We start from the raw sequence: 16,335 nt of genomic DNA on the forward strand, positions 1-16,335 counted from the left end.
GGGGGGGCCGGGGGGAGTGCGTGGTGCCGTCCAAAGGCATACGGGTGAGCAGGCAGAGAGGAGGTGGAGGCCTCGGGCGTGCAGGCGTCGACACGCCTCTGCCTACTGGCAGAGGTTGAAGACAACCGCTCCAGCCAGTGGGCTGGGCCGTCCAGCTGGCCGCGCCAGGTAAGTGGCCCAGGTGACTCTCTCTCTTTGTTATTTAATTTGTTCTGTTTTTTCTATTTTTGCTATTATGTTTTGATTTAGTTAAAAGACCAAACCATTTCCAAATTCCTGAAATGACTTGTGGGCACATTTGGAAATATTTCCAACAGCCCTCAACCACTTCTAGAATTATTTGGGCATTTTTAATTATTTATAACAATTAAATGCCCAAATTCAAATACTTAATGAGTTCATTCAAAAATCCAAATTGAGCTAGAAAAATGTGCACCATTTTTGTCAGAGGTGCCAAAACCAATTCAAAAATGATGAACATTTTTAAAGGGCATTTTGGGTTCATTGAAAAGATTTAAGTTGAACCTAGTTGAATTTCATTTGGTGCTAGGGTTTAACAGTCCCCATTTCAACTTTCAAATAAATTTTAGACATGATGCATGGGTGCTGATGCAACTAATTACAAACAAATTCTAGGGCTGTGACAACCAGCGATGGAGGGAAGCGGGGGCGACGTGGCTCGAGGAGGCCGGCCAGGGATGAGGACGGGGATGCGAGGCGGTGGGTCCGGCATTGAAGCTCGACGGCGGGGCACGAGATCCACGGGCGGCAATGGCGATGTCGGCGGGGACCACGGGCGTCGACGGCGACTGGCCGTGCCTCGATCTAGATCGGATCATAGGGAGGAGACGAGGGAGCGAGAGGGGTTTGGTGGGGGCGCGAGTGGGGGTGCGGCGCTAGGGTTCCAGGGGAGTGGGGTTAAGGGGGCGTCGGCTGGGCCGGCCTAGTGACCTGCTGGGCCGAGGCCCAGTCGGGAAGGGGGGGCGGGGTTGTTCTACTTCTCTTTCTTTTTTTAGCTTTTGTTTTTATTTCCTTTTCTTTTATCTATTATTTTCTATTCTATTTTAGTTACACCTATTTTAGTTTTTTTAGAAAATACAAAACAAACACCTAAAATATTTTTATAATATAGCCCACTACCTCAAAAAGTTTGGTGCAATAATAAAATACTTGGTACATTTTTATTATTTATAAGGTATTTATATATTTATTTTAGCCACAGTTTTATTTATTTTAGTGCATTAAATATTCTATAAAAATGTGGATTCTCCACCATAATTACTTATGCATTATTTGCCACCTCTCGTATATTTTAGTTTTAATGTTTGAAAACTTTTGAAGTTGCCTTGATTTTAAATTTGAAGTTTGAACTGGGTTTCAAACCGACGCGAGTTTATCAACAATAACTGAGGTGACATGGCATCATTAGCAGAGGTTTACTGTAGCTTTATTATCCAGGCGTCACAATTCTCCTCCACTACAAAAAATCTCGTCCCGAGATTTAGGAGCGGGAGTAAGGGGGAAGAGATTAGGTTACGAGATTCTAACGGATCTTCTCGGTTGTGGCTGCTCTTCTCGAACAAGTTGACCGCTTCCGTTGATGTCGTCATTCCTTAGCTTCGGGTTATCAGGATAAGTCATCAGCCTTTCTTGGTGAACTCCATCGTAGTTATCAATAAGACAAGGGGCAGCCTGACAACGATAGAATCCTATCAAGGGAAATCACCTGGGTTTATCCCATGAATGATCACATGAGTAACTCTCGAATTGGTCGATCCATTATATTGATCACACGAGTAACTCTCGAAATGGAACACATCGAGAGCCGAGCAAGAAGGTACGGTAAGAAGTTTCAAGTGGCTAGCCAATCATTCGTTGCCTAAAACAGAGTGTGAAAGGGTTTTAGAGCAGCGGGAATAAGTATTATGTCTGATACCAGAATTGATGATTTCTTGGAAGGTGGCTCGTGAATTACATATGAAGCCAAGCATGAGGAATAGCCTTTAGGAGCTGGGGTGTACAGGAGAGTCAGGTTTCGATCCTGGGATTTGTGGGTTATGGGCCCACCATGTGGGTTGAAAGTATGAGGAGCGGTGACATCTTGCATGGTCATGATAGCAAGGCATGTCAGAGGGTAGCCTGCCAGCTATGTCGGCAACAATGTCGGTACCAAGGGCGAGGGACGAAGAGAACCATCTTCCTGCTCGTTGAACGAGGCGGACCAATAGGCAAAGTTCTCGTCCATCGGTGGTTACCGAAATGTCAACAACAATAGTAACAAGGTCTTACTGACAAAGTTATACACTGAGGTGCTTATAAAAGTAGTGACGTATTACTGCTTAGATCATACAAACCTCATGAAGGTTAAACAGAACAATGGAAAGGAAAAATGTGATTATCAGATTAAACAGAATAATGGAAAGGAAAATGTGTTTAAACACATATTTCAGGGGTATATTCTTCCCAAGAACAAGCAGAGTATGATATCCAAGACCGGATAGAAGGTAGAAAACCACTTAGGTAAGGGGAGAGGAATTTCACGATGTTATCCATACAGTGGTTTTTGGGTAATTGAGCAGGAAACATTTAGCATTGGGCTTCAAATGTTATCGTTGAAAATCAGAGTACCATAGACAAGCTTTGAGAAAGCATTGACATGGTCTTCAAGCAAGGTCAGACTTTGGATAGTCCCAGGATTCATCAGGAACAACTTATAGAATAAGTCTTACAATTTCCTTATGGAAGAATGGATTACTTTGCTAAAAATGAAGAACTATAACAATAGGTCCTCCGGCCAGGTGTGCTAGGCATGACATCACCTTACCGGGTCATACAAAAACCAATGTCATAACTCCTGAAAATATGTTCCAACCATCATATCTGACCGAGATTCAGATCTGATTGGTGTCAGGATACCTCATACTCAAGATGCGTGAGAAGAAGGTGCAACACCTATTGTCGAGATGACATTGTAAGATTCTTAGGAAATAAACTATGGAAGAGAGTTCCGAAACAAGAGTTCATCATTAAACCAAGGGGAGAATGAGGGGTGGCTGATGGTCTCAGCGACAATTCATTGGGATTTCCAAAAAGATGGATTTCCACAATTATGTGAACAAGGAGATAAAACATACTCAATTTAATAATGATAGAAGCGTGCACCCGGAAATCTGGACTAGGTAGCACGATCAATGTTTGAATGATGATCCAATAAGCAATAGACTTAGAATGAAACTATCGACCATTAACTTCAAAGCAATAGGGTTGCTATAAGTTTTGAAATTTACACCTCTCGGTCCATTTGCAGGTATTTCGGTTAGAAACAACACGGGGACCAAGAAGGAATGGTGATGGTGAGAAGTATCACTCATATCTAGAACTCTCAAGAGGTGGTGAAATTCCGACAACATTCTTGACATAAAAGATGGTAATACTCCAAGGCAAAGAAGAACAAATGTTGGATAGCAAGGATCCCAAGGTATAACACAAAACATGAACAAGTTTGTGTTAAACGGAAGGCAATAAAGTGGTCGATGATAACACGAATCATCGAGGGGCAAGGATGGTATTACCCATTAAGAATTCGATATATAAATCTTGGAAAAGCTTAGGATGTTGATGATTATCACGACACAGTTGTCGAGAGATTTCATGAACATGTAATCGGTCGGCGATGACATCAGGTCAACGGAATGATGAAGCGAAAAATTATTGGAACCACGAGTACGACACAAACTCGAAATCAAGCTTGTTGTTCAAGGCGAAATGATATGGTCGGAACCACGATTGCCTAGGATCCATTCACAGATACCAGATGATATTATATCATAGAAATAGTTATTATTACAAGAAGCTTCTATGGTAGGATCTACATCGTGACCATGGTCATGAACACAAAGTTCAAGGTCGACTCCCACTTGTCCAACGTATAACCTTTCATTCACCTCTCATATTTCAAAAATGACATTAGTTGTTGAAATTTTTACCTGGTGTAATACCAGATAAGTATGGCCCGTGAAATCCTTCGGGTTCACACAGATTAGGGAAGGCATAGGTTCAATCCATCAGGGCATCTTAGGAACATATACCACAAACTTCAGAGTAAATAATACAAGCTCGAAAGTAGAGCATGGTTCACAAAGCAGAGGATACAATTTACCAAAGGCATTATGTATCCGATGAAAGGCTCACAAGTGTAATGAATATGAAGTACGGTGTTGGACAAAATCCAATAAAGGATCTGGTGGTCCATAAGGGATCTGATGTGAGTATCAGTACTCAACCAGAGAAAGAAAGAACGCAGGGAGATTAGATTATAGAAACAACTAACTAACTCAAAGCTCAAATGCAAAGGAATTATGATTTCCAGATCAAGGGATCAGAAGCAATGCTCTGATTAGGGATGGATAAGTTGAATAGCCTTAGGGGTACAATCATGGCAATTTGATTAGCCGGGAACCAATTCCAGTTAAAAGAATGGCAGCTCAGCCGGAAAGGTAATTTATAAGGATCAACGATGATTGCCGGCATTCACAAACATATTGAATCAATAGACTCAAAATGATAATGATAAGGGGTGCCAATAAGACTACGAGACTTATGGGATTAACCATAATGCAAGAAAGCAAGAATTTCAAGAGGAATAGGCTGCTCGAGATTTTCGGAAGATCGAAGGGTATTTCGAAGACCTTGGTGAAACACATGATCAACGGGGAATGAGCGGATACTTGATAAGTGCGAGGAATTATCCGTAAGGGTATGCATGTGGCTAAGAATTGTAAGGCAGTAGGCACATAGTATTCTTGGAATAACAATAGAGAGAATTTCAAGGTATCTTATAATAACAAGTTCAACAGGGGATGATTGAATGAATGGAAAGTGTATGTGGTTACCCATAGGGTTTATCGATGGAATGGAATTGCAAAAGCGATGGCACAAAGTCTCGGGAGAACATTTGAGAGTATTGTCAGAATCTTCTGTTGAAGCAGTCGATCGTTCGGACCGAGGGTCTCTCCGGGAGAAAGTATTTACGAGAACCTAGAGTTAGAGTTAGCAAATCATTTAACCCAAACATGAGAGAGATCAGAGTCTCAGAGTATAGATGAGGAGTAAAAGATACTAATACCCCCCAATGGTGTCGTGGGCCCGTAAGACACACAGCCATGTTAGTAAAAGTTTTTTAATGTCTAGACTCGACTTCGGCCAAGGAGTGTGGAAGGAGGATTCCTACAGGCAGTCGACTCTGATACCAACTTGTGACGCCCCCAATTTGACCGTACACTAATCATACACGCAAACATGTACGATCAAGATTAGGGACTCATGGGAAGATATCACAACACAACTCTACAAATAAAATAAGTCATACAAGCATCATATTACAAGCCAGGGGCCTCGATGGCTCGAATACAAGAGCTCGATCATAGACGAGTCAGCGGAAGCAATAATATCTGAGTATAGACATAAGTTAAACAAGTTTGCCTTAAGAAGGCTAGCACAAACTGGGATACAGATCGAAAGAGGCACAGGCCTCCTGCCTGGGATCCTCCTAAACTACTCCTAGTCATCGTCAGTGGGCTGCACGTAGTAGTAGGCACCTCCAGTGTAGTAGGAGTCGTCGTCGATGGTGGCGTCTGGCTCCTGGGCTCCATCGTCTGGTCGCAGCAATCGGGTATAGAAAGGAAAAAAGGGGGAGCAAAGCAACCGTGAGTACTCATCCAAAGTACTCGCAAGCAAGGACATACACTACATATGTATGCATTGGTATCAAATGGAAAAGGGGGTATCATATGTGGACTGAACTGCAGAATGCTGGAATAAGAGGGGGATAGCTAGTCCTTTTGAAGACTACGCTTCTAGTAACCTCTATCTTGCAGCAGAAGAAGAGAGTAGATGGTAAGTTCACCAAGTAACATCGCATAGCATAATCCTAACCGATGATCCTCCCCTCATCGCCCTGTGAGAGAGCGATCATCGGTTGTATCTGGCACTTGGAAGGGTGTGTTTTATTAAGTATCCGGTTCTAGTTGTCATAAGGTCAAGGTACAACTCCAAGTCGTCATGTTACCGAAGATCACGGCTATTCGAATAGATTAACTTCCCTGCAGGGGTGCACCATATTTCCCAACACGCTCGCTCCCCTTTTTCCGGACACACTTGTCGGGGTCATGCCCGGCCTCGGAAGATCAACACGTCGCAGCCCTACCTAGGCACAATAGAGAGGTCAGTGCGCTGGTCTAAATCCTATGGCGCACGGGTCTGGGACCATCGCCCATTGCACGCCTACATGTTGCGTACGCGGCCGGTGAGCAGACCTAGCCTCCCTTATGCAAGAGCAGGCATTCCAGTCCAACCCGGTGCACGCCGCTCAGTCGCTGACGTCACGAAGGCTTCGGTTGATACCACGACGTCGAGTGCCCATAACTGTTCCCGCGTAGTTGGTTAGTGCATATAGGCCAGTAGCCAGACTCGGATCAAATACCCAGATCTCGTTAAGCGTGTTATTTTGAAGTAACCGTGAACGCAGACCTGGGCCAGGCCCACCTGTCACCTAGGTGGTCTTCGCCTGTCGTGTCGCTCCACCTCAAAGTAAAGTCGGGGGCCATCGGGAACCTAGGCCCACCACTACCTGGGTGGAACCACCTGCCCCTCCAGCCCCCTACATCGGAATCACTTGCAGGTACTCAACGAGCCGACCCGACTTTAGTCATAACATGTGTAGTATGTATGTATAGTATATACCCGTGATCAACACCCGATGTGATCACGGCCCGATAGTATAGCATGGCAGACAGACAAGAATGTAGGGCCACTGATGATAAACTAGCATCCTATACTAAGCATTTAGGATTGCAGGTAAGGTATCAACAACTGTAGCAACAATGACAGGCTATGCATTGGAATAGGATTAACAGAAAGCAGTAACATGCTACACTACTCTAATGCAAGCAGTATAGAGGAGAGTAGGCAATATCTGGTGATCAGGGGGGGCTTGCCTGGTTGCTCTGGCAAGAAGGAAGGGTCATTGTAGATGTAATCGTACTCGGTGGCATCAGCGCTGGTCTCGGGGTCTACCGGAAAGAAGTAACGGAAGGGAGCACAATAAATAACAGAGCAATCAAAGCATCACAAAGTGTAACATGGCATTACGCGGTGCTAGAGGTGACCTAACGTAGTAGTAGGTGCTACTGACGGAGGGGGAAAATATCCGGGAAAGTATTCCTGGTGTTTGACGTTTTCGGACAGACGAACCGGAGGGGGGTTGTTGCATGTTTGCTATGATAGGGATATGTGGCGGCCGAACGAACTGCATATTCGGATTTGTCTCATCGTTCTGAGCAACTTTCATGTATAAAGTATTTTCATCAGAGTTACGAATTATTTTATACTAATTTTTAAAGTTTTAAAAGATTTTCCCAAATTCTGGAATTATTATTAATTCAAAATTAATAGTCAAATGCTATGTGCACACACTAAAGTGTACACAGCAGGGTCTACAAAGGCTGACATGTGGGGCATGTTGACTGAGTTGACCCAGTCAACATCTGACTGGTCAAACTGTGAATAGTGGAGTGGGTCCCGTGTGTCATGGAGAGTAGTTGTATCTAGGTATTTTTTATACTGTTAACTAAACTAACAGATTGATTAACTAAACTTAGTGATTAGGTTAATCTAATCAGGATTAATTAAGTTAATTAATTCCTTAAGTAAGTAATTAATTATTTTCTTTCTTTATTTATTTTCCTTTTCATAAATGTTCTCAGGGGCGGGCCCCACTTGTCATAAACTTATTAGGGGGGTTATCGCATTCATCCAGATTAGGCAATGGCCCCTTTAACAAAACAGGGGAGGTTAGCTCCTAATTAAACCGGTCGGGCCCGCATGTCAGGGGGGAACCGAGCGGCCAAAACGCACGCTCGTGCGGTGGTGCACGCCGGCAACCACCCGACGGGGCGTCGTACACCGATCTCGTCGCCTCGGCGACCAAATGCCGCGCGGAGACGACCCACCGAACGGGCGCTGTGGCCCGCGTCGACCGGTGGCCGCGGTTTGAGTGGGAATGGACGACAGGCGAGCCTACGCGAGTGCGGAGCAACGCATGTGCGAGGCTAGCAGTAGCAGCACGGCAGGTGCGAGGCACTGGCAGAGGGAAAGGGGACGCCGTGGGCCTCACCAGCGATGGAGGGAATCGGGGGCGGCGTGGCTCGAGGAGGTCGGCCGGGGATGAGGACGGGGATGCGATGCGGCGGGTCCGGCATTGAAGCTCGAAGGCGGGGCGCGAGATCCACGGGCGGCAACGGCGATGTCAGCGGGGACCACGGGCGTCGATGGCGACTGGGCCGTGCCCCGATCCAGATCGGATTAGGGTGAGGAGACGAGGGAGCGAGAGGGGTTTGGTGGGGGCGCGAGTGGGGGGTGCGACGCTAGGGTTCCAGGGGAGTGGGGTTAAGGGGGCGTCGGCTGGGCCGGCCTAGTAACTTGCTGGGCCGAGGCCCAGTCTGGGGGGGTGTTCTACTTCTCTTTTTTAGCTTTTGTTTTTATTTCCTTTTCTTTTATCTATTATTTTCTGTTCTATTTTAGTTACACCTATTTTAGTTTTTTAGAAAATACAAAACAAACTCCTAAAATATATTTTTAATATAGCCCACTACCTCAAAAAGTTTGGTGCAATAATAAAATACTTGGTACATTTTATTATTTAAATGGTATTTATATATTTGTTTTAGCCACAGTTTTATTTATTTTAGTGCATTAAATATTCTATAAAAATTTGGATTCTCCACCATAATTATTTATGCATTATTTGTCACCTCTCGAATATTTTAGTTTTAATGTTTGAAAACTTTTGATGTTGCCTTGATTTTAAATTTGAAGTTTGAACTGGGTTTCGAACCGACGCGGGTTTATCAACAATAACCGATGTGACATGGCATCATTAGCAGAGGTTTACTGTAGCTTAATTATCCGGGCGTCACACGAGCTCTGGCTGCAGCACGCCGACTGCAGCGCTCCGGCGACTGGAGCGGAGATCGAAGCGGTCCTCACCGGTAAGATCTTCATGACGCGCAGCTGGGGCGAGATCGCGTGGGTCTGCCGTGCGAGGGGCGCCCTCGCGATCCAGTTTGCCTACAACGGCGTCTCCATGCTCTTCTTCAAGGTCTTCGATGCCGAGGGCCGCCGCCTAGAGTGCTGCTCCGGAGAGGAGCGCGAGGCTGATGCGCACCCTGCTCGCGACCACTCCAGCGGCAGCAGCCCTTGGTAGTCCAGTAGCTCTCCTGAGCTCTATGAGACTCTGGGGACGAGCGACGACAGCTACGTGCCCCCGAGCTCTCGCCGCACTCGGAGCAGAGCTGCGGCGTCCGGCCGTCGCCGCCGCTGATCTGGATGGGGTTGGCGCCGGCCTTCCGTGGCCCACTGTTGATGATGGCGTCCATCACGGGAGGATGTAGATAGGATTCCCCTTAGTATCGGCTTTTGTTTCCAGCGAAGAATCATGAATTACCCCGTGGGGGCATGTAAGGGTCTGTAATGTCTTTTGTGCTTATCTTCCCTGTTATGAGAATTTGGTGAACGCATGTCCCGTTAAGGCTCGGCCCCCCCTTTCTTTCCTCATGATAGCTTGTTGCTCTACGGCGACAGGTCCCGGTCCCCAGGCAGGCTACAACGGTCGCTGGTATGCCAGGTCGCATGCCGTGGTCAAGGCCAGGAGGTGTGCGGCCCGAGGTCCAGTAAGAGCCCCTGAGGCGCGATGCTCAGGAGGTCCCCCTTAGCGCTCAAGCAGCCATGGTAAGGCGAGAAAGGGAGTTGACGTGGCCGCAACGGGGTTGCGGCAAGGCGTGAGTTACCATTAGGCCCAAACATTTAGCCGATCCGAGTGCAGGACTTATCTTATTGATCTCGTGGCGACTCCCAACATTGTGCTAGGGCTGCACGGCTACTCGTGCGGCATAGCTAGGCTGGCCCATACGAGTTTCCCTCCCCTCATGCTCTCCTGAGTGCTCTACGTCCTCAGGTCCCGGCCCTCGAGAGAGCTCAGCCGCCGCTGGTATGCTAGGTCGCGATGCCGTGGTCAAGGCCAGGGGGTGAGGGCTGGAGAGCCAGTAGGAGCTCCTGAGTCGCGATTCTCGGGAGCCCCCCTTTTAACGCACAAGCGAATTGCACGAGGGAAAAGGAGACTTGCGGTGCCACCTGCTATCCTTCCCACGGGGTCCCTGTGAATAGGCACAAGAAGAAACACGGTTCACCGTTACGGCTATCAGCTTGCCGTTGGTTGCTCTGGATGAGGAGAAGGCACTGAGGGCCTGGTGAGGTGATGTGCGCGAGGCGCGCCGTGAGCCAGAGCTCAACTGCTCAGATTTGTCGGCGTGGCAGGGACGGACCCATGCACCAGCGTCGTGCCTGTGTGGAGGCCCCGGGGGAGGCAATGATCGAGCAGGTGATAGCAGTTGGCAGGTTAAACATGGAGAGCAGATCAACTTGGATACATGCAGGAAGATACATGCCACCGGGTCTGGCCCGAGCGGCTTGGGGATGATGCAGCCCGATGGGCACCCCCAACAAGGTAAGTTGAAGACATAAGCAAAAGGGATACATGCCGCAGGGACGGACCCACGCGGCTTGGGAATAATGCAGCCCATGGGGCACTCCCAGCTAAACGAGCTTGGAAGATGTCACCTAGTTCTGTAGACGAAGTAGAGTTGGTGCAGCTGAAGGCGTGCGTTGAAGAAATGACTCCTCACGAGCCGCCAAAACCCTGAGCCTCGGGAGGCTCTGAGGGTTCGGGAGGTTCCCTGAAGACCGTCTCCATCTCCTCCAGAATGGTTTGGTACTTGGCTTCCTGAGCTGCCAGGACACGACGCACGTTGGGCTGATAGGCCGACGCCACGCTCGGTAAGCCAAAAGGCATATGAACGTAGCTGTGCGGCGGGCCCTCGTAGCCGCCCACACGCGAAGGCCAGAAACGCTCCTGAGATGCTGCTCTGTTGAGCCCTGGGACATCGATGCAGACACGCAGCCCAGCATTCTTGCCAAGATGCAGAGCTGCACCTCGTGGGCGGCTGTCGCCGCGCATGGCTCTTGCTTCTTGCAGTTCCTGGGTGGTCTTGGTGATGAACTCCTGGGTGGTGGGCACTCCTTGCCCTGTGCTCTCCTGAGGGTCACGTGTCGCGAAGCACGCCTCCAAGTGGTGCCCAAGCGCCTCCCTCGTGAGGTTGGCAAGGTCTGAGGCCCTCTAGAAGAGAGCCCCCGAGCCCTGCCTTAGGAGGGCGCCGGGTGCGCCTTCCTATGCGAAGGAGGGAGGCGCCCCTGGAGCGGGCGCTGGTCCTGACGTGACTTCTGTCATGACGCTGCCCTCCTGAGGTCCTGCACGGCATGCTGCTTCTTCTTGGGGATGGCCTCCAGAGGGCCTTCATTTCTGCTGTCGGGGTCGTCGATTGCAGCTGCTTGAAAGACGCACTCAAGGGACCACACCGCATCTCTCTCTTCACACGGGACCATGAAGACTCCTCCACTTCCTGGCATCTTGAGAACGTTGTAGCCGTGATGAGTGACTACCATAAACTTGGCCAGGGCCGGATACCCAAGGATGGCATTGTACGGTAGGCGGATGTGCGCGACATCGAAGTCGATGAGCTCGGTGTGGTAGTTCTTGCGCTCCCCGAAGGTGACAGGCAGGCGGACCTGCCCTATCGGCGTGGTGGAGCCGTCGGTCACTCCTAAGAAAGGCTTGGTGGGCAGGAGCTGCTCATATGGCACTTGGAGGTTGTCGAACATGTCGACGGACAGGACGTTGAGCCCTGCGCCGCTGTCGATGAGGGTCTTGGTGACCTACACATTGCTGATGACTGGGGAACACAACATAGGGAGGGTGCCAGCGGTGGCTGCGCACTTGAGTTGATCCGCCGAGTTGAAAGTGATGGCGCATTGGGACCACCTGAGCGGGCGCATGGCCTCGAGCTTGGGGAGCGCCGCGTTCACCTCGCGAGCAAATTGCTTGAAGATGCGCTGAGAGGCTGGGGCATGGGCGCCGCCCAAGATGCAGGCGATCGCATGCAGCTCCTGAAAGCCCCCCAGCCCCTCATCCTGGTGGTGCTTGTCGTTCCTTCTTGGTGGCGGCAGCGGGGGAAGACCGGCGTTACCCGGGGGCGATCCTCACGCGGCGGGTCCCTCCAGGCGCCCTCGCGAGGTTGGTCCTGCCAGCGGTCCTTGCGAGGTCGGTCGCGCCACTCCTGGTGCGGGCCACGGTCGTCCTAGCGTCCGCCTCCACGTCCTCCTCCGCGGCCGTAGCCCCGGTCGTTGCGCTCGGGGCGTCGACCGTAGCATCCCTCGCGTATGGCTCTGAGGTCTTGACAGTTGCTGGTGTTGTGGGTGTTCAGTTTGTGGAAGGCGTAGAATGGTCGGCCGTTCTTGGATGACTCGGGCTTATCTCTGCCCCATTTGATGTCAGGCTCCGCTATGAGCACAGCTACCTCCTTGCGCTTCACGTCCTTGGCCTTGGCCTTTTTCTCCTCCGCGCCCACAGCTGGTGACTCAGGGAGAGAGAGGCGCCCCTCCTCAGCTCTTGTGCACTTTGTCGTCAGGTTGAACAGCTCCAGAGATGTGCAGCGCTCCTCGTGGATGGCGAGCTCTTCCTTTATCTTGACGTCATGGACGCCGTCGGAGAATGCGGAGATGATGGCCTCATCCGTGACCTTGGGGATCTTGAGGCGGGTGTTGTTGAAGCGCTGGATGTACTTCTGGAGGGTCTCTCCTGGCTGCTGCCTGATGCGGCGTAGATCACCCACGACCGGTGGGCTGTCACGTGTGCCCTGGAAGTTGGCGACGAAGTGGTCGCGCATCTCGTCCCAGGAGGAGATCGAGCCGTGCTGCAGGTTCAGGAGCCACGAGCGAGCTCCGTCCTTGAGAGCCATGGGAAACCAGTTCGCCATGACCTTTTCGTCGCCGTTGGCCGCTTCGATGCTCAGCTCATAGAGCTACAGGAACTCCGCGGGGTCGGTGGTACCGTCGTAGCGAGGAGGCAGATCCGGCTTGAACTTGCCCGGCCAGGCGACGCTACGCAACTCGGGGGTGAAGGCGCGGCAGCCAGCCATGGTGGCCGGGGCCCCGCTTCAGAGGTGGAGCTTGATCTTGACGAGGTCCGCGCTGCACCGCTGCGGGTGGTGCGCGGTCTTGACGAGGTGGCGCGGGGAGCGCAGGTGCAGCTTCTCGCGGCAACGGAATTTCTTGGCAGCTTCCCTTTTCGCGCGCGGGCGCCGGGCGCGGCGGATCATGCCGTAGAGCCGCGCGCCTTGGTGCCAAGGCGCCGTCTTGGGGCTGAGGTGGTGGAGGCACGCCATGAGCTCCATCGACCGTGGCTGGTTGAGGGGGAGGCAGAGAGTGGGACGGCGCCGGAGAGCCCCCCGCGGCACGGATGAGCTTGGCAACGCGTTCGAGTCACTCCTCGTAGAGGTCGTCGATGGGGCGGTAGCGCAGGAGCTCGTTCGCTGTGACGAGCGCAGCCCGTGCCTCCATGGGAGCACGGTGCGCGTGAGACAAAGAACCGGCAGGGGTCAGCGATGGAGTGGCGGTGCGGTCGTCCTGCCGCACCGAAGGATGCAGCGAGGACGCTTGCTGCTCATTCCCCGCCGGGCTGGTGGCAGCGTTGGCAGCGGGGGACGGAGAACGGCGATGTGGCCCGCCGACGGGAGCCATCTGAGCGACGCGGGCGGTCAGGGCAGCCCGATGCTTAGCTCGAGCACGGCGAGCGTCCGCCATGGAGACGACGGAGCGACGAACTAATGGAAGGGAGACTACGACGCACCCCTACCTGGCACGCCAAATGTCGGATGTGGGCTTCCGGCAAACCCTTAAGGTTCGAACACTAGGGTGCGCGCGAAGTCTTTTCCTCCCACCGATCTACGCCCTAGCTCACTAAGATCTCGCGGACGAACTCGACGAACTCACAACATAGAAAGACACGAGGTTTATACTGGTTCGGGCCACCGTTGTGGTGTAATACCCTACTCCAGTGTGGTGGTGGTGGATTGCATCTAGGGCTAATGATGAACAGTACAAGGGAAGAACAGCCTCCTGGGGTTGAGGTGTTCTTGAGCTCGGTGAGCTTGTGTGTGTGAGGATGGTCTGAATGATCCGTCCTTGCTAAGGTGGTGGCTAGTCCTATTTATATTGGCCCTGGTCCTCTTCCCAAATATCGAGCGGGAAGGGAGCCAACAATGGCGGGCTAATTCGAAGGGGTACAACTAGTACAAGCTATCCTGACAAAAGTGGTCTTTGTCTGCCAAAATCTCTGGTGGCGACGCCGTCTTGGGCTCCACGATGACCTCCATCTTGCCGTCCTCCTGGTCTTGGTCTCGTTGCACCAATATAGCAACCTTTGCCTGATGCCTCGGTACTCTTCGCCTGCGCTGGCCTCCTTTGCACCAAAGAGGAAACAAGGACGCTGCATGCACTGGTGCCAGCCTGGTGTCGTGCGTCATGGCTCACGTCACGAGGGTCTCATGAGGTTTGCCTCGCCTTGATATCTTTGCTCCTCGTGAGCCTGCCTGGCTAGGCCACTCCCGAGGTGGCCTTGCATCGTCCGCCTCGCGAGGCTTGGACCCTCGCAAGGGTCTTGGGTGCTTTGTTGGTGATGATGGGCCGTACGGCCTGCTGGCTCAACCACGCCGCGTGCCGCAGGCAGGCAAGTCTGGGGACCCCCATTCCCAGGACGCCGACAGGAACATTGGTAAACTTGGCAATCTTAGTAGGAGGAAGATTTTGAGTAGTTTTAACAAAGGAAAACGCGAAACCCAAGTTGGTAATAATATCTTCTAATTTGCCAATCCTAGTAGAATCTTGATCGATATTTTTGTTAACCATGGGTTCCTTGTCCCTAAGATTCTTTAAAGTTACTCCTACTTTAGATCCATATTGAGTAATCTGATTATGAGTCTTTTTATCCAAATTTTCAATCAACTCAAAAGTAGCAATCTTATTTTCAATAATACCAAGTCTTTGCATTACATGCTCCAAGGTTAAAACAGTTCCATTGATCAAAAGAGGTGGTGGGCCTAACAAGTCTATCATGGCATTGTAAGAATCAAAAGAATGGATACCCAAGAAATTCCCTCCGGTAAAGGTATCTAGAACATATCTATTCCAAGGAGTAACACCCACATAAAAATTGCGAAGAAGAACGGCAGTAGATTGCTTTCGAGTAGATCAATTTTGAGCATTGCAAATTCTATACCAAGCATCTTTTAGATTTTCTCCCTCCCTTCGTTTAAAATTAAGAACTTCATTATTGGGAGTGCTAACAATGATGGGAGGACTTGCCATGAAAGCAGGAAAAACGATCTAACAAACGAGAACACAAGAAGCAAGCGAAGAAGAGGAACGAAAGAGGGGCGAAGAGAAGGCGAATCTTTTTGAAAATCATTTTAGAAGTGGGGGAGAGTAAAATGAGAGGCGAATGGTGAATAATGTAATGCAAGAGATGAGATTTTATGATGGGTACTTGGTATGGCTTGACTTGGCGTAGATCTCGCCGGCAACGGCACCAGAAATTCTTCCTACTACTTCTTGAGCTCGCATTGGTTTTTCCCTTGAAGAGGAAAGGGTGATGCAGCCAAGTAGAGTAAGTATTTCCCTCAGTTTTGAGAACCAAGGTATCAATCCAGTAGGAGACAACCACAAGTCATTGAATACCTGCACAAACAAACAATAACTTGCACCCAACGCGATAAAGGGGTTGTCAATCCCTTCACGGTTACTTGCGAAGGTGAGATCTGATACAGATAGATAAACAATAAAGTAAATATTTTTGGTATTTTTATTTTATAGTTCAGAAAGTAAAAGCTTGCAAATAAAGTAAATTGGAAACTAATATGATGGAAAATAGAACTTGTATGATGGAAAATAGACCCGGGGGCCATAGGTTTCACTAGAGGCTTCTCTCAAGATAGAAAATAATACGGTGGGTGAACAAATTACTGCCGAGCAATTGAAAGAAAAGCGCAAAGTTATGAGGATATCTAAGGCAATTATCATGAGTATAGGCATCGCGTCCGCGTCAAGTAGACCGAAACGATTCTTCGTCTACTACTATTACTCCACACATCGACCGCTATCCAGCAAGCATCTAGAGTATTAAGTCCATAATGAATGGAGTAACATATTAAGCAAGATGACATGATGTAGAGGAATTAACTCAAGCAATATGATGAAAACCCCATCTTTTTATCCTCAATGGCAACAATACGATATGTGCCTTTCTGCCCTACTGTCACTCGGAAAGGACACCGCAAGATTGAACCCAAAGCTAAGCACTTCTCCCATTGCAAGAAAAACCAATCTAGT

This window comes from Triticum dicoccoides, chromosome 3A (genome assembly GCF_002162155.2).
Source record: "Triticum dicoccoides isolate Atlit2015 ecotype Zavitan chromosome 3A, WEW_v2.0, whole genome shotgun sequence".
Taxonomy (NCBI): Eukaryota; Viridiplantae; Streptophyta; class Magnoliopsida; order Poales; family Poaceae; genus Triticum; species Triticum dicoccoides.